This window comes from Watersipora subatra, chromosome 9, assembly GCF_963576615.1.
Source record: "Watersipora subatra chromosome 9, tzWatSuba1.1, whole genome shotgun sequence".
Taxonomy (NCBI): Eukaryota; Metazoa; Bryozoa; class Gymnolaemata; order Cheilostomatida; family Watersiporidae; genus Watersipora; species Watersipora subatra.
Genome location: NC_088716.1, coordinates 40,656,782 through 40,676,571, shown reverse-complemented (window position 1 = coordinate 40,676,571; position 19,790 = coordinate 40,656,782). Strand labels below are relative to the sequence as shown.

General features: G+C 35.0%; 1 protein-coding gene across 1 annotated transcript in view; it reads left to right on the top strand.

Annotated features, from left to right (window-relative positions):
- The window catches only part of LOC137404283 (uncharacterized), a 97,207-nt gene that overhangs the window by 17,731 nt on the left and 59,686 nt on the right, over nt 1-19,790 (top strand). The window lies entirely within an intron of this gene.

Below are 19,790 nucleotides of genomic sequence, written 5' to 3'. Positions count from 1 at the left end.
TATCAAGTAACATAACAATTAAAACCCTTTGTTCTTGATATTTTGCTAGTCTAGGTTTTTGCTTATATATTTTGCCATAAATTGTTTTTTTAAATATATTTGATTTGATGTAGTATATAATTAGTTACTTGAAATATTTGTCAAGTTATTGTGCTGTAGAAGGAATTGAACTGAATCCAATGTATTTTCATGAAGACATTTTGCTGTAAGATGTAATGGTTTTGACAGATAAACTAGGTTATAGAACTAATCAACTTTATTTGTTGAGGGTTTGACTGTATTCTATGTATATTAAGGTCAAGATTGACCCAATTAAAAATGCCTCAACTCGACATTTTTGTAAACTTCTACAGCTTCTATTTGCCCTGCCATGCTAAGTAAACTACATTAAGGTTTAGAATCTGTCAATCTTACTTACCAAACCCTTGATTATCTGTACTTCGTAGTTGCGCAGTAGGAATTAAGGCTATATTTAGTTGCAGTTGAAGTCTACACAACATGTTTTTAATCAATTTGCTTATTTGACCAATGTTTTTTATTTTTATTTTTTCGCCAAACTTAACTCATTGGGAATGACCTAGATTCTACCGGTGACTTTTTAAATTAGAAGTCAATTTGAAGTCCTGGCATTTTTCCAAGTAGTGACACCTGTTGCAGTCTGTTGATATCTGATTTGAAGTGATTCTCATTAGACCTGTGCAATAAACGAACGAATTGATTGCAAAGAGCCAGACCGAGTTTCGTCAGTTGAAATATCAATTCATCTCGCGTTATTAAAACAATTGAGAGCGAAACAGCCTGCTGCTTCTCGAACTAGACCTTGCGGATGGTTGGTAGCCATAATCATGTGTTCGTCTGTTATACAGAAATCTTGTGCAATCGCGATTCCGCTGCTAAAAAAGTTTTATCTGACATGTTACTTCACTATTGGGAAATGGGCTTATATAGATATAACGGTTTAGCAATACCTCATGATTTGTTCTTAGCCATTGATGATTATTATATTCTATTGAAAGGATGAAAAATATTTCTATTTCATAAGGCTGACGAAAGAACAGTCGCTCTCATATACTCTGAATTACATGTTACTGGTTAACAGCGATTGTGTTTTGTCTATCAGTGGTGATTTCTTAATATCTGACTAACCCAAAGTTCACAGGAGATGGCGTGTTTCAAATCTGACTACTGGACGGACACACATATACACGCACAATAGATCAATAGATCAATCCTAATTTATCAATAAATTATGAAAAAGTAAGGTTAATATTGTATTTGCTAAATATAAACTGCCCGATCAAATGTGAGCTTCGTTTATGCCTGGTTGATCCAAATTGGGTGTTATCGAATTTATTCGAATGTCAGCTGTTTGGCATCATTTACTTGAGATTTTTCTGCTAACCGAACCTTCTGACATGGGAAAGTTTGGTTGCTGACGATCATTCACTTAAAATATAGCACCTTAAAGGTTGACTTGCAATAAAATTCACATTACAGTTATTTGGTATCAAAAGATTCACCATGTCTTACTCTGTTGTGTTGTAGGTGCAAAATATGTGGGAATGTGATTAAAAGCTCTTAAAAGCTTAAAAACGAAAAGCCGCAGTAGATTGGAATCTCTTTATTTCGATGACGTAGTCATGAAATTTGGTTATTGTTTTGTCACGTGATGTTCTCACGTGAATTGAAAGGCCAATAAAAAGCTCAATATAAAACTTATCGTAGCACTAGTTTATGACAAACACTGGGTTTTACCGAAGACCCAGTATCAAATATAGATGCTCGCTACTTTACAGTTTTGTTTCGGTTTAGTCTAATCGGCTAGTCGTAATCTGATCATGTGACTCAATACTTCGCAAATAATTTCCGCAGCACTTTTCGATTATCACAAGTGACCAACAGGCTCGTCATGATTATCAGACAATGATATGTACTCCTTCAAACTAAGGCTAAAAAATTAAACGAATTTTTATGGTAAGTTATAGAATATCACTGCTTAAAGTGACAGCATTACGATGATGATAAAACAGACGCGTAAAAACAATAGACATGGTTTTATTGAATGCGTGAAGTATATTTGTGAAAATATTTCGACGAATAAGATTGCATGAAAGTGTAAACAGAAACCATCTCTCACAACTACATCACATTTGAGCCGTTTTGGAAAGCGAATCCAAACTACGGCGGTCTCGTGTGGCTGCGATTTTTTGTTCGTTTTTGAGCTTTTAAGAGCTTATAATCACCTTTCCACATATTTTGCACCTACAACACAACAGAGTAAGACATGGTGAATCTTTTCATATCAAATAACTGTAATGTGAATTTTGTTGCAAGTCAACCTTTAAATCATAGTTGAGTTGCCAGTTAGTTCCAAATAGCCTCAAGCTACTAGATTTGATCTCTGAGTTTACTTTAAATGATGTACTAAAAACGCCAATTTATCCTAAACCTAGTTGAACACTAATCACTTAGAAAGCCTTAAGATGTTCACACGATGACATACATTTATAAAGATCTAGTTACTAATAGCAAACCGGTTTGTGTTTCTCTATTCGGAAGTTTTTGAACTATTGAGTTGTTCGCACCACCGAATATATATTTATATTATTGCATATATTTATTACCATGCCTGAAGTTTCAACAAAAATCTATGACCTGTAAATATGTAGTCTCAGTATGATTTAATATTCTATAATGTAGCCTAGTTTTTGCCGTTGATAAATCCAGATTCGAATTTTGTTGCTCTGCCCGCAATAGAAAGTATATTTCTCCCTCAAGCATTTTTGTTTTTGAAGGACATTAACTGATTGTAACTCGCTTACTATGTATATACTGTTGTTACCAGGTGCTTTCCCAGCTGTCTGGCTTACCCACCAATGGCAAAAGTCCTACCTACGCTTAAGCCAAAAAAATTTCAAGCTAAAAGTACATGAGCTACTCTGATTGTAAATGTTAGTCAATGTGGGAGGATTTGAATTGACTTGTCCAACTAGGAATAGCATAGTCCTGTTATTATTATTTGCTGTACCCTGGCAGTCTAGTGCTGTGCGAAAGATCTTCATGTATGCCCATAAAACACAGATACATTTAGTAACTGTCTGCATATATATTTTGAGTAAGCATGCGCACAACAGTTACTGCTCTGAAACAATAAAAAGTGGTAGTTTGGAGTATATTGGCGCTTTGGCCTACCAAGCCAAATTTCATGAGTTTGAATCCTCTGCGATGTAATTCTTTTTCCAAACCTTAACCATTGCTTCAGAAAGACAGCTGGACTGGCATGGCTTTTATTAGTAGATTTTGGCTGTCTCAAGTTGAGCCTGTCAATCAGGATGACTCATGAAAACTGCACTATAACTGCTTTATATCTGCACTACAATTGCACTATAACTGCACTATAATTGCACCGTAACTGCACTATAATTGCACTGTAGCTGCACTAGAATTGAACAATAACTGCTCTATAACTGCACTATAGCTGCACTATAACGTAAACAGTAGAACCATGCGTTAGGCCTACTTAAATTCTTTTACATAGAATAGCCCACTTATAGTGTATACTCTCCAAGGTGAACCAAATGGCAGCTTGCTCTAGAAATGTTCCAGAAAGATGTCCGTCTCATCCGCGCGCTCATTGGCTCATTGTAATCTGGCTCATTCCGAGTGAACTATCTGACAACGATAAAGCATCATCAGGCAAGATTGGAGGCGAAATGTTGTTATCTTCGTACTGTCTCTTACCGTGACATTTATTCTATTTATTTTAAAAGCTGAAAACACCCCGAAAAGACAATAACAGTAATAATAATTGTTTGAATTGATAAAAAGGCAACATTTTTATGAGAACCCTTATAACAGGTTTGGTGGTTGCTCATTAATCTATTAGCAGGATGTTCAGACCCAAGTACAACCCATTGATATGCTTGTTTGGTCATGAAAATTCTCCAATTATTTGTCAGTTTTAGAATCTAGGACTATCTATAGAACATATAGGATTAAACCATGTTTATATAAAGCAAATCATGTTTATAGAGGAACAACCTGTGTTCATGGACAGAATGTAACCCTGATTAGCAGAACGTAGTTCATTTTTATTTTTTTGATTTTGACTTCCAAGACATGTTTGTAAGACTTAAATCAGCTTAATGCATTGCAGGTTTTATTATTTGAAATATATTATTATTTGAAATATATTATTATTTGAGATATTTTAACAGGGATTTGATACTTGGTTGGTCAACAGAATTAGTTATTAATTTTCTGTTTTCACGGTGAGCGATGATATAGTAAGAGAGTGAGGTGAAAACCTCTTGGTGTGCATACCCTGTTGATGGCGGTCATAAGATAACACGGCGATGAGCTTAGATGGCTCTGTTGATTGTTTTGTCTTCTGTGGGCAGCCTGAGTTCAACTTACAAGAGTTGGAAAAATATTGTTAGGTTTAACATCACCCATTCATAGGTTAGAGGCATTGCTGCTGGCAGCGGGCTATGCAAATAAACATCAGTATCAATAAACAAGGGTTTCTTTGGAGGCCATTTCTGTTATCTTTAACTCATGGTAACCTTGTCAAAATTTCAAAGTGCATATATCTTCATAAATTTCCACGGTTGTATTCTGTCAACACAGGTCAGTTTCTCACAGGTCGTTTTTGAACTGTTCCAAAGTAAGCAGGTAGGACTGGCGCTCAGGGCTCTCGGTGAACGTTGTTAACAAAAAATGTATAATTATAAACTAATTAAGAAAGAGATGCTATGAATGAACATGATACTGCATGCTAATAGCACCGATGTACAGATGAGCGGTTGCAACAAGGGTGTCTTGAAACGATCACCTTTGTATTTGGGTTGTATAAGGGCTGACTCTCTTCCAACCATCACAAACTAATGGTTTAGCTAGGCTCTATTAGTGGATTACGCAAGGCGCGTGGTGCCAAATCATTACACTGTACAGTGATGGCTGTTTACAATTTTAGCAAAAATTACATCCCAATCTCTTTGATGTTAGCCATGATAGGCATACATTTGGAGGCATTGCCAAATGCCTATAAATCTTCATCAATGTTATCTTATAGACCATTAGCTTGCTAGAAAAAGACATCAACTGTATGTTAGCAGATGATTCCATCAGCTCATTCATAACTTTGGTTATTTCATAATGATAAGATGCTTCGTAGGGTCGCAGTAATTAATGGTATCGCATTTCATGGTTGGAACTCTGACAGGTTAAACCTTAGAAACTGGCCAAGAACCTAGTCCATGGCAGTGTCAGATGTGATGAATTGATTCTGTTATTATCCCGTAAAATCGTTTTCATGACATTCCGCCTCCTTAAGCCTCTTGCTATATATATGTGTATCATTTTTAGGTTATCCAGTTGATGTCCAGTTGATGTCTAGTTTGTGTTTAGGAAAAGGTTAATTAGCATCTGTTTGCTCTCTGTATTCCGCTCAACTCGCTTTTCTTACTATTGACAGAGTGCTTTGATTAAAGATGAATTTACACAAAATTTTAGTAGATTTTATCAGAAATTATCGGTATTTTTCTATCATTTGTGATTGTTTTTGATGTTTACTTAAGGTGATTTGACTGTCAAAGATGTTTCAAGATTCAACATTCAAGATTTGAGCGTTTTATTCATGATTAAGTTTTGTTGATTTTAATCTTGAAACATCTTGGTAGTCAGACCACCTCAAACATCAAAAACTATCATGAATGATAAAAAATACCGACACTTTCTGAAGAAATGTACTAAAAATTTGTGCAAGTTTATCTTTAAGACGTGTATCCATATCTTTATGTTAAGCTCTTTGCCCTTTTTTGTTAAAAATTATGAAAGGATGATTTTTTTAAAGTAGATCCTCTTTAAATCAGGTTTGAAAAGCCAAACAATGTAGAAGTAAAAACGTTACATGTCACTTGTTTTTGTATTTCTGATTTTCATTTTAGAAATTGCATATTTTAACCGAAAATATTAGGAAACCATACTACTATGACAAAATTTTGGTACGCTCAGTGCGTTTGGTACAAAGTGATGCCCGTAAATCAATACTTGTCCACTACATGTTTGAGCTTGGCTTGTTCTGTATGCGGTTTTGATAACTCATATTGGTGTGGGATAGTTTTACTTTGATGGAATATATCTCTGATCTTTATATGTTCAAATAGAATGTGCTTATTACAATCACTAGGGTTTTTTTTCATGAACTGCTGTTACATATTACAAGACTGTTAAGTTGTTTTCTATCCCGGAATTGAAAGAAATGGGAAAACACGGGCACATCGATCAGCAGGTCCCTGAATACGCTACTGCATTAGAGGCTCCTACAACCCAAATAATCCATTCCGAGAACATTGACGTTATATGAATTTTATGTTATATGAACAATAAAATACATTTGAGTTACCTAATCCATTTCAAGATCTTTCCAAACTCACCACTTTTGACCTTCAAAAAGGGAAAAACAACTTAACTATTTAATTTAATGGCTGTACAGTAACTGTGGTATGATTGGTTTGTATCAGCAACTTTTCTCCTTTTTTATCAGTTTCATTTAGTTTAGGGGACACAAGATTTTGCAATCTTCACTTTTCAGCAATATACACATAAATATTGAACAAATCTATAAAACCAACTACCCATGTTCGTCTGACAACTCAATGATTGCTGCTTACATCTGGCATGTCTATATAAGGGGGTTCTTGACTTACGACGTTGATCCGTTCATAAGACGAGGTACAACCTGAATTTTAGTATGTCGGAACATCATAAATAAATTATTCTACATGCAGTGGCCTGGACAGTATTGTTGCATAATAAAATTTAACAAATATTATGACAAAGTATTTTATTAGACAAATAGAAAACAATTTTTTACCATATGAATTAAAGTAAATTTTAATAAGATGGTGTTCCCGCCAAAGTGGAATAATATTGAAACTGAATAAAGCGACAGAAACTTAGTGACAACCGCTGCACAGCATATTCATCTGTTTCGTTCTACAAATTAGTTCGCAATTGTTTAACTCGCAGATTAAATGACTTTGACGCAGATTGAATGATGCTTAGCATCATTTTTATATTTTCATGGAAGTTCGTAACCTCGAAACAGCATAAATCGGGACCATCGTAACCCGCGAGCTCCATGTATTCTATAAAAAAAGTGTAGGTTGCAGCTTTGTGCACCAGCAATTTCTCTACACAACACCTTTCACGTTTGCCATAGCATCAAACTTTACCATGGATTATTAATCAGTTTCTGGATATTATCTTTTATCTTACACGAATATCATAAATTTGATTATGGGTTGCTAATCCTGTATTGCAAGTGGCGCCAAGATAGCCGAACTAAAACCTGATTTACTTTATCTGCAAACCTTGATAGGCAAAGCAGACGGTTATTCTCAAGGATGAACGTGAGAACTTAGCAACTCTCTAGGCGGTTTTTCTCTTTCTGACGCATATGCCGAGAGCGTCCCTGTTTAACACTCGCAGTAGAAAACCTGATGATAGTAACTTGGGTCTCAAATCATTCCTTACTTTGCAATGCTGGTTGGATCGCAATTGTGAAACAAAATTGTTTATGTTGTCAGAAGGATTTCCTTCAAACAACTAAAAGCTATGCATCTGATTTGCGAGATGAATATGCAGCAGAGGTGTTATGCGTTTTGTCTCAGTTTTATGCATGAGATATTATTTCAATCTGTAGTCAACAGCCGAAATGCAATTTCATTGAAAATAATAACCGGGTGATTACTTCTCGCTCATGCTGTTGATCACGTTCTGATAATTGCTATATATTTATAAGTCATTTTGGGTAAACAATATTGTGAATATTGCATAAGCAAGTATGTAAAAAGGGGCTGATTAAAAAGAAATGTTTATTGTCTAGATGTGCAAATGTTGAATTTAGTTGTTAGTAACTAGTTCATGATAGCATTGTTTGAGTTTTGCGATGCTGGTAGGAAGATCTGTACTTGTGACGCTGACTATATGTGTTAGTGTAATTCTTGCGCTTCACAGTGTATGATGATCTTTATCTCTTATGAGAAGTACATCTATGCCACTTCATAGATGTACCATAATGAAAGACATTCATGTGAAAAAAATTTAAACAAAAATTTATAGGCATGAAGGATGTGCCGTCTGCTTGTCGCATCATTTAGCTGTACAGTCAAACCTTTATTTAGTAGTACAACCAAATCCCTACCTACCATTACTTCAATTTACATATTTTGCAGCATACAATGTGATATTTGAGTAGGTATTTGTCTCTATATCCAAAGTAATTTACATTATGCTACTTTTGAAATTTCTTGAAACAATCCTTCGTTTTTTTGTGACTTCATTTTATCGTTGTCGGCCATTTTTATTGACAATTTTTTCGTTAGAAACACGAAGCTTTTGCAATGATAATTTGAAAACGATGTTTTTGTTTGCATTTTTTTATTATAGTATCAAAACAACACTTAAATGTACTAATACATCAAAGAAAAACGATCGTTTTCTACAAAAATGGCGGCTTTTTCGTGAACGAGCGCGTGTGCAAACGACTTGATGACGTCAAAAAAAACCGATGGATACAGATTCGTAAGTGAAGAGACTGAAAAAATTGAAAATATCACATAAATATATAAACTAGCAAAATATATATAAACAGAGAGAGCTTAAACTTGACCTGGTGTAAGTTAAAGTAAGCTCCACTTTGCATATTTATCACCACTTGTATGTGTAAGCCTACACTTCCATTTTCCTTTCTCTAAGATAAAGTATTTACACTATGAAAATTTTCGAGTCATTAACGACGGGTTTTCCAACGGCTTTTCATAACGTAACCCCTCTTTGAGTCATTTTGTCATTAAACGAACACCCCTCTTCATAGTAAGTATAAACTTTGGACGATTACATTAAATTACAAATTTTTCACTTTTTTGGATGCACGAGCATGTACGCAGATGTTTGGCTACTGTAGAGTATATTGCGTGTGCACGAGCATGTAAGCAGATGTTAGGCTACTGTTGAGTATATTGCGTGTGCACGAGCATGTAAGCAGATGTTAGGCTACTGTAGAGTATATTGCTTGTGCACGAGCATGTAAGCAGATGGTAGGCTACTGTAGAGTATATTGCGTGTGCACGAGCATGTAAGCAGATGTTGGGCTACTGTAGAGTATATTGCGGTAAATGTTACGTATTTTTACCTGTTCTTTGTTTGCCTTCCTGGTATTTCTATTTTCATTTACCATTCATATGTACCATAGGTATTTTTCATAATGCTTAATCGACGGTAGATATTAGCCTAATACCTAATACTGTATGTGCGTAAAAACATTGTCATGGCTAGCGTACAGGTGTAATATCTGTACATCCATGGTTACTTGAAGGGTTTTAAGAATTTTCACATTTAATGACATTTTTACACATACATGTAACTTCAATTTTCAAAATTTCAGATGATGGATTTTAATGTTTTGTGCATTCACTTGAATTATTTATCCTTAGTTTTTTGAGTTTTAAACTCAATATACCGTATTTTTATGAGAAAATTTGTTTCAAAATACTATGGATTTTACATCTATGGCAAATTTAAAAACCAATTGACATTGCATGCAGAGGTTTGACTATAAAGAACATGTAAAATGCTAAAAGGTATAACATTAGCTGGTAATAAAGCTCTTCTTTTGCTTTGCTATATGTATTGATTTTCACTACAATTTATCTCCTTGGTGATTCTCAGAGAGAGTGATACTGGAACTTGAACGCATGGGCCTTCTAGTCTTATAACAAGCTCTTTCCATGTCCTTCCACGCGCATGATCATTCATGAAATAAATGTTTCTAATTATCACGAACACAAAACTGTTTCGTTTTAAGTTAAACTTTAAAAATACATCTTAACAGAAATTTACAATGATTTTTGCATAATAATAATATTGCGATATATCATGAATCGTCCATAAATAGATGATTTGGGATACATTATGATGCGATAATGCAAATTTGCAATATCAAATCGTCTGGTGATTTTGGAAACCGCAAAGCTCTATTCACACTTTGGCCTCAGGAAGTAGTCATAGAAATAGAATAGAATAGTCAGTACTCAGTAGTCGCTCACAGCTGAGGATTTTCAGAGTGAGTGATACTAGAACGAAATCGCACAGGCCTTCTAGTCTTACAATAAGCTCATTCCATAACCTTCATTCATGAAATAAATGTTTCTAATTATCATGAACACAAAACTGTTTCGTTTCAAGTTAAAATATACACATAAATATTAACAAAAATTTTAAAGTTTTTTACATAATAATATTACGATATATAGTGATTTGTCTATTTGCTATATCGAATCGTCTGGTGATTTTTGGAAATCGTGAAGTTCTAGTTCCACCCTTTACTGATCAGCTATACAGCGTAGATCTTCAACAAATCACAGGCAATAAGTAAAATTGTAAAGCTCTTGTAAACAAACTTTCATTGGTAAAGCTGCCAACAAACTGGCATTCAACTCTTTTTGTGAAATCTTTGGTGGCAGCTTATCTTGGCAGCTTTATCCCTTTCTAACTGTCATGTAGGCCCGATCAGATCAGGAAAGAGATCTCAATCTGCTTGAGAGCAATGACTGCCATAGGAATTATATTTTGTAAAACATGCTGGAAAGACAGTCTCCCCGTTGACTCATTTATGATAGATTTTACATCGCATCTCTTTTTGTGGGCATTTCAACTGTTTTGATGTTCTATTTCAAACATTTACTAACAGGTATGCAATGACTATAATAATTTACAATGATATCGACATAGTTGCCTTTTAGTACATGATGATACAAAGCATTGTAGCAAATGATAATTTTTTTGTCTATTACACCAGTTTGACTTCCTCTGGAAATGGCTTTTCACATTGCATTTCAATGATTGAGAGTCTGTGTGATAGAACATACTGGAAAAGCTGACAGCAACCCTCTTATATAATCTTCATTATTTAACTTAACTTATGGGTTACTATCATTTCGATATTATATATATATTTTGGAGCTCGACAATGATTTGCTTCGATTTGGTAGTCGAGCACCGGTTTGTTTGAAAATTGAAACCCATTTTATCCGTATGAAATAGTGGTATTTTAATCCGTTTTCACTCCTAAGAGAAATACCCAAAATATTACAAACCATGTAAACCCATTATTAAGGGTAAAGCAACTGAAGAAAATAGAAAAATTGGCGAAAAATAATCAGATGAACTGTGTATGTTTTACTCTGCTAGCGGTCCGAGTCGCACCAAATGATCGAGAAGTGAATTTTACTCGACTCTTTTTGTTCTTACTTGGCGTTTTCCGACTTAACTCGACTGATTCGAGCACCGGAAATCTGTTCAAATTCAAATGTATTTTCTACTCGAAATTATTGTGTAAGTACCGAATTGTTCGAGTAAGAAGGAGGTCGAGCAGCGAGGTTCCGCTGTAAATCATTGTTGTACTGGTCAGGAGTTATCCAGAATACGATATTAGAGGAAAATTGGTCTGAGATGCTCTTGAAGCATACCTACCAACTCGTGCTTGAAGGGAAAGATGTTAATTTTGTGGAAAAGGAAAATGAAACATTCTTTAGCTCATCGAGGCGGTTTTTTTGATGACCTCGCGCCATTTTTTGTTTGTAATCAGTGTCGAAAGACCATGTTTTTGGTAGCCAAAGAGATAGCAACAATAATGATATATTATATATCTTAGTGTTAGATGCGATTGCATTGCGCTGTGATATACCTCAAGTGTATTGAACAGAGAAGCCCTCTTTCATTAGTTTAATGATGAATTTGCACAAAACTTTAGTAAATTTCATCAGAAAATATCAGTATTTTTCTATCATTTGCGATTGTTTATCTGACAACCAGGATGTTTCAAGATTAAAGGCGACAAAACTTGATCGTGGAAAACACTCAGAAGAAAAATGACATCGCTAGTTGATTTCGGCTATTGCAGTCAAGTTGAAGCATTACTCGTCTCTATCCTGTCGGTCTCTGCAACTATAGGCCGCGTAACCGCACTTTAGTTTGATCAGAGCATTTTAACCGCAACCAAATTTGACCCTTTAATCTTACAATATCCTGGCAGCCAGGTCACCTCAAGCATTAAAACGAACACATGATAGAAAATTACCGATACTTTCTGATAACATTTTCTAAAATTTTGTGCAGGTTCATCTTTACAATTGAAGTAGCTTGCACTGTAAGGCCTTCAGTTAGTTTGTAGTAACTCTCCCCAGATATGCCATCATCATCTTAAAATGGTCCGAGTCTCTTGTCACTCTACACTGGAAAGATATTAATAAACAACAATCGGTAACTATGTACAATATGCTATATATAGTGAAGGATTATCAGTGTCATGCTAGATGTTAGCTTTACGCAAAGGATTAACGCGATGTCAGTAGCAGCGTGGTACTAAGTCTCTTAATGGTTGTCCTGCATAATGATACGCATGCCTAAATTCTGTACAAGATCATATCACCACTTTTAGTACATATCGAACAATCCGCACTCTTTTCAAGGATAATGCAGCACAGCATTCATTCGTCACGGAAAGCAGTGCCCATTCTTGACCGAAAGAAATATTTGGCAAAATACCAAAACTGCTTTAGGGTTTATACCATCTTAACAGCCTAAGCATTGCTTAGTGAATCGTGCAAGCCATTAGCTAATTGTATTGAATTGCATCAGGCTTTTATTTGCAAATCACTTGAATTGATTTTCTGTTAAGTCAACAACTATTAGGTTTCATAAGAGATTAAGAAATACGTGCCTCGGTGACACAGTATTCTTCTCAAGAGCACAATTATCCAACACACATACAAGCCTATGAATGTATGTTATAGATTATATTTTTATAATTATTATGGCCATTGTAGGCTACGTGATTTGCTCATGAGATTCCGAGATAAAGGTGTTTGCATAGCTATTGCAACAGAGGCCATATTTATACCTGTTGCTAGCCTCTGGAAGGTTTAATCAGTCGCTTTGCAGGAGGTATTAATTGCCAGACAAATCAAACACAGTTACTGCATTGCGAAATATTTTCTGGGATCGTATTGAATGCTCTTTTATCTTCGCTAAAGCTTTATCCCGATTGGAAATGATAATGCCTTCCATCGTATACTTGTCAGTCATTTCAGTCACACCTGGATGATATATATTTGTTTTAAATATTATGCTCTAGACACTCCTGGCTGATAGCTGGTTAGTGGCAACCATACCTGAGGTTCTGTCAATGAGGTAAAATAATGACATGGATGGTTAGTGCTAACCGTTTTCAGGCGGTTTATACTCCAGACTTATCTCTTTAATACAGCCATCGAAATAACATCATCATGCCGTACCATGTTACCAAAAGCGCACATGAAGCAAATACCCATGAGATGAGGTACTAATTGAAGAATATTGAGCAATAATAACCAAGGCTGTGTATGTTGGATAATTCAAAATAGAACAGTCATGTTCTAGAGGTCAGCATTTCGATCACCTTATACATGGCATCTTGGGTCAGGGTCTTGTTAGAAAAGGATGTCTAGCTGTGTCTACATTTATCAGTAAAATTCTGATGCCCCCAGTAAACTTTTTAGGCTCAGCCTCCACCCGCCGCAAGCCATGTATCAATGGTAAATAATTTGCTCTAGTATTGGTTGGTCGTTAAAGTTCAAGATTTGGACCAATACTTTTGTCCAATTAGCATTGCATGACCAATACCCTTAAAATACCATTGAATCTTGGAGACTATATTGGAATCTTATGTTGCTAGTATCAGTATAATTGTTATTAGATATTTTAATATAGAAAAGCTCAGCAGTGGATATTAGATATTAGACATTGTCAGATAAAAGTATTGGTAGTGAGTATGGGGTATTGTTAGATAGAGTGTTGGATATTAATACTGGGTGTTGGATGACAAAATGCAAGTATTGGTATTGAGATGTTGAGATGGTGTTTAGGTATTGGCCCCAGTCTGTCAAATTCATTTTTAATATTGAATTCAGTAAATTGCGATGCCAAACAATGAGACACAGGCTGAAGGCAGGCGAGCGATGATCTCTACTTCGGTACTGATAAACAGTTTTCTCTAACTAGCAATATTACTGTCTTTTTAACACGTATAGCGGTAGTGGGCGGGGTTTCTGGTGTTTTTTTTCTAACTATTGTATAGGATGTGACAATTAGTTCTGGCAAGAATACTCACACGACAATTTGCTAAGCCAACATTTTTATCCATTCAGAAACTATTCTCCGAAAGGCGTGATGTTTAACCGAGCTGTTCTGGTTGTGCATTAAACATCTGGTGCGTACAAATATTATTTGAGGTACAATTCTGTTTGTCTAGACCTCCATAATATTGTTTCTCGCTAGAAGAAAGTTGCCGGCACCTTCCGGAATTCTGCACAAGCTGTCTTGTCTACTAGTTGTTTCATCTTACTTTTATTTTTAAGTTCATTAATTCTTCTTTATTTTCAACATATTACAATTGGCAAAATCTCTCTCTGTCCCATAAAAAGATCGAACTTTCGTGTGCAGACAACTTCATATTCCATTTGCGGGCTTGTTAGTATAATACTCAAAGCTAGTACCGACACATGAATAAGTATCTCATGTGTAGCTTTAGATATGTAAAAGATCTAGTCAGTTTAAATCTTTTTGTTCTCATTCGTATTAGGAAAACCAAGCAGAATGAAGGAATCATTTGCCTTAAAGCTATTTTTCATTTAGTTTACAAGAGATATACCAGCAAATTATTGGTCGAGCCTCTGATTAAAAGAAATTTTATTTCTGATGAAGTGTTTCAAGGCATGGAGCTATCCTTACTGCCATCATTAGGTATTCTAGATTATTATATGTTAGTTTGTTTCTCTGTAGCAATGCCGGATCGACATTTTCACAATTTCATTTGGCTACCAAGTTTCGGCTTTGCAACTATGATGACAAATGAAAGTGTCATACGGTTGTCAAAAGGCTGCTTTATAAAGTAATGAGCTATGGCACACACCACTTTTTCACATGAGTCGCCCACGTAGCGTGGTGCGCGCGTTTTGTGCTGCGCCCTGTTCCGTGGTGCTCCCTGTTCCATGGTGCGCCCCACTAAGTGCAGGCCAGATGACAGCTTGTTCCAAGAATTCTCCTGAAAATCTTTTTCTGTATCGCAGCTCAGTTGCTTGTGCTAACCTGGGTCACCTTGAGCTAGTCATTCACCATCTGTAATAACGTACTGGAAGTTGTAATAATGGGGCAACCGGAAATTTGACCGATTGATTTACATGATTATAATTTGTATCCAGTGAATGATACAAAAATAAAAGACCCATAATACATATAGACCTGTACAACATAATACAACATGATACATAATACAATATACCCAATGTATCTCACTGCATAGTTATTCCATCGGCGCTCTAAACAGCTTTAAGCAAATGCAGCGTACCAAAGCCGTGACACACAGTTTTACAAACTTCACACTGTAATAACCCTTTCACACTTTGATTTATGTTGAAACCAAATATAGGTTGACTTCCCTTGATCTGCCCTTCATGGGACAGAATGTTCAAATGCAGCCAACTGACATTTTTACTGCTGCCTGCGCAAATAGCTTATATAAGTATGTGCGGTGAAAAATTGAAACAAGATTGGTATTTGAAATTCAGCAGTAGTGATATAATATATTATATATATGCTATATATAATATAAATATAATATTACTCTTGATTATATAGAGTGGTGCTAATAAGACTTCAATTATTTATTTATTTTACATTATTTAGCTAGGCATGTCTGAAGTAACTGGGTTCAATGAGGATGTGCCTTTAATCGTGTTGATACCAAATTGGTTTTAATGGTTATTATTAGATTATTCCAAACAGTTTGTCAAAAGTTTTTGATACAAGGAAATGAAGAGGCAAAATATGTGTTGCCCATAGCGTAACGGTTTTTAGTTACCTGTATTGATATTCAGTTATGTAGCTTTAATGACAGCAATTCACATTAACCTGTTTTTTTGCTCATATGCGGCAGGAGGGTACTATTTAATTACAGCTTACATAGTACAATGTGCAATCCAGGAAAACATTACTCGTGGTTAAAATAGGTTTTTTCCTAGGGATTTTTACCAAAATGTATAGATTTAGTCATATCTGCCTTAAACTACTGCGGAATTCGAGACTATAGGATTTCTAGCGTATATCATAGTCATCCGCAATACTACTACATGTAGATTATCAACTTTTAAAACACGTTTGTTCAACTCACTCAAAAATTCCTGATTTTTGTCATTTTATCAATTTTTTCTTTTCGGCATGTAACAAAGAACATAGATGATTATCAATGCCAATATCAAGTTATACATATATCAATTATGAGAATGGTAAAAAAGAACGCAATAGAAGTATATAAAATCATATTCGATGATTTAGAACATGCTGCTATAAAGCGCATGTAATTTTTATTATCCAACTTTTATCATGACACTGCACTGAATCTAAAATGTACTCAGACTATCACACAAACTCGATAGCCTTATTTTAAAACACTCGAACATGTTTAACGCTATTAAACCTTCAAAGTGTAGGCTATGAAGAAACTCTTCTCATGTCCTCCATTTCCCATATTGAAGCCTTGCTCAGGGAAGTTATTAAGAATTCAGTGCTATCTCAGCCAATCTGCTTGGAGCGTTATAGTTATAGGAGAATAAAAGATATTTCGTGGAATTGTTTGTCAATGTGTGACAATGAGAGGTTCTTTCTATTGGGTATCGATAAGCACACTTTTGGTAGGTCCATGTCGAATATAACAACTAGAACCCTGCAAAGATGGTCAGGTGTGCCTATAAAGCGCAAAGAATAAGTATGTGTACAATTATTCTAAAATAATAGGAATGTTAACAATTAGCGCGGGTGCTATCGTGCCAGGCTGCTAAGCAGATTGTTATGAGTTTTAATATTGTAGGAAGTGATCTTCTTCCCAATATCTAACTGTGGGTTGGAATAGACGAAGACAGCTCTTATTATAGTAAAGGTTCTATTATTGGTAGCTTTTAATACTGCTTAATATGTGATACTCGGTGGGTCAACACGCCAGCAGTCTTTAAAGCTATTTTTTCCATAACTTGCCAAATAGTATCAATTTGCAGCTGGACATTCTTATTATGATTCTTAACAATACATCTGAAGCAATGAGTTGGCCTCTGCCACCTCAATCTGACTTTTTAGCCCTTGCTTGCCAAAATTGGCTTTGATAAATCAGAAGAATTTTGTATAAAAGTATACCAAAGTCATCAATCAAACAGCTTTTGATTGTTTTGGGCTAGTCCCAAGGGCAGAAAAATTACAATATGAAAAACACCAGTTGATTTATCAATGAACTGCTTGGGTAATATGAAACAGCCAGATAAAAGGATAGCTGATTTTAATATATTGGGAAATAAAAGTTCCTAAATTTTTCATATTGGTCCTGCAGTTTTGGGCTTGGTAGCTTTTATACTACAAATCTTCTTGGCGTGTTAAAAAGAGGAAAACGGAATGTTTTTAAGGGAATATATAGCTAAATTTGGAACATGGCAGACTAGATATGGCGTTTTATAATGATAATATTTCACTTGAGGGTTGATTGTCTCTTCTACACTTACCATAAATTAACGTAGTAAATAATAAAGATGTAAATAATAATTCGGCTTGATGCCCGTTGTGTTTAATATTAGTTTTCAATTTATATTTAGTATTTAATGCCTGATCAACAGAGTTTATACATTTTCTATATATTTAATGTTATGGTACTTGAATTTTCTTTGGCTCTGCCAACTGTTTATATGTAGCCATTAGGACTGCAGACATACCCATCTCTATTTATACCCATATTTTTGTTCATATGTTGCCTATAATACAATCTTTGGCCACATTTGTCATTACATCATCATTTTTAGTGAGAAATTTAAAATATGAGCTCAGATCTTTCTGAACTCTCTAATGTCTAAACCAACGTAGTTGCCTTCTGATCAAGAATAACTTGCGTTTGTACAACTCATTCGAGCTTAGACAAATTTGAAATCTGATATAACTGTAAAGCATTGAAAGGTATGCATTCCTATTAACACTGCTGACAACTGTATCAGGTGTTCTTGGAGATGTAGCAATAGGCGTGATGAAGTAATATGGTTGCCAAATATTTGATGCAGTCTGATAAGGCACGGCGCTGGTCCTGTCATAGGTTATGTCATAGCCGAGTAACAGCTACGCGCTGGATTCTATTGTTGAAATGCAACAACTATGAGTGGCCCAACTTCATCATCTAATTATGCTCGCGCAATGTTTATTGTACCTGGTCATTGTTTGCATAATGAACATTGAAAATTGGCTGTTGTAGCTTGAAATCCAATGAGCGAGTTTCGGGTAATTGGGGTGCAGCCGTCTCGTTGTTAGCTTATCTATAGTGTATGCTTGTCATTAAGTCTATTTAGGGAACCAAATCTGGCTCATGTATAATTTATTTTGCAAGTGTATTGTAACGATGCTTATGTTGCCGATGGCTGGTGACACGACAGGTACAGTTCAGTGCATTGGCCTCATCATCGCGTCATATTGTTGCCCATCTCCGGCTGAGATGACCTGATGTTTACCCTTTTCCGTTTGTCCTGTAGCCAGCAATAGATATTCAGGATGTTGATCCAATTGAATTCATTTTTAATAAGATTTCATGTAAATTCTTAGTGATTGTACGCAGATTTTGAAACTGGTTCACTTGCAAAAATATGTCAAAATACTAGGTGTCTGACATCTCCATTTATCAGGACGGCATCACGGCTCCCTTTGCTGAAATCAATTATTGCTACCACATTTCAGGTACTTCCAAGTTAAGTGAAAATGCAAACCAAAACTTTGAATATATCTAAGTAACGTTCTGTGAGTGTAAATTTGATAGACTCCATTTTATTTTAATCGTTAATATCCTTCACTTTTACTTAACTTCCACATGTCGACATGAATATGGAGACACGGTTTTATGTCGACATATCCCCGTGGAAATGTAAATGTTTCCGTAGCTAATATCCCTTGGTATGTGGGTAATAGGTAGAGAAAGTGATTATTTATTGGCTTATACATTATTGTGAATGTAAAGTCCTAGTTATAGTGTTGTAGTCTATATTTAATTAAAGATTCAATGTTTCAATTTTTAAATGTTTTATATTGTGTGAAATAAACACAATTCTGATTGGTAGATGTCATATAATAATTGTCATACAAAAATGAAAAACCTGTTAATTACAGCGTGCATGCAAGCAGAAAACTACCATAACTAGTAATAAGCATATTTTACAGTTCATCATGATATTGAGTTATTCCTTTGAATAATTAAAAATATATAATACATGTTAACATATATTAAAAGTAATATAGTATATAGCAGTATATAGTATAGTAATATATAATATAGTTTTGAATATACAATAATATTATTCCTTTCTAGTCTGGTAAATATTGGATCTCTCTAGCTGGCACCACAGCGATATGTCTCCCATCATATCACGACATCACGATACCTCCCATCGCCATTGTGTCGGCCCATAGAACAATGCTATTTGATTAATAATCAACTCGTATTTGTATACGATTAATTGTTTTAAAAAGTATCATAAAATCAAAGTTATGCTATCATAGGGAAATAATGTGAATTTATCAAAATGTTTTATGCATTGATTTTTTTTCGTCAAGTGCACTTCTCCATCATTGCCTCACAAGCTAAAACCGTATAGTTTTTGCGGTTTATAGGCTGT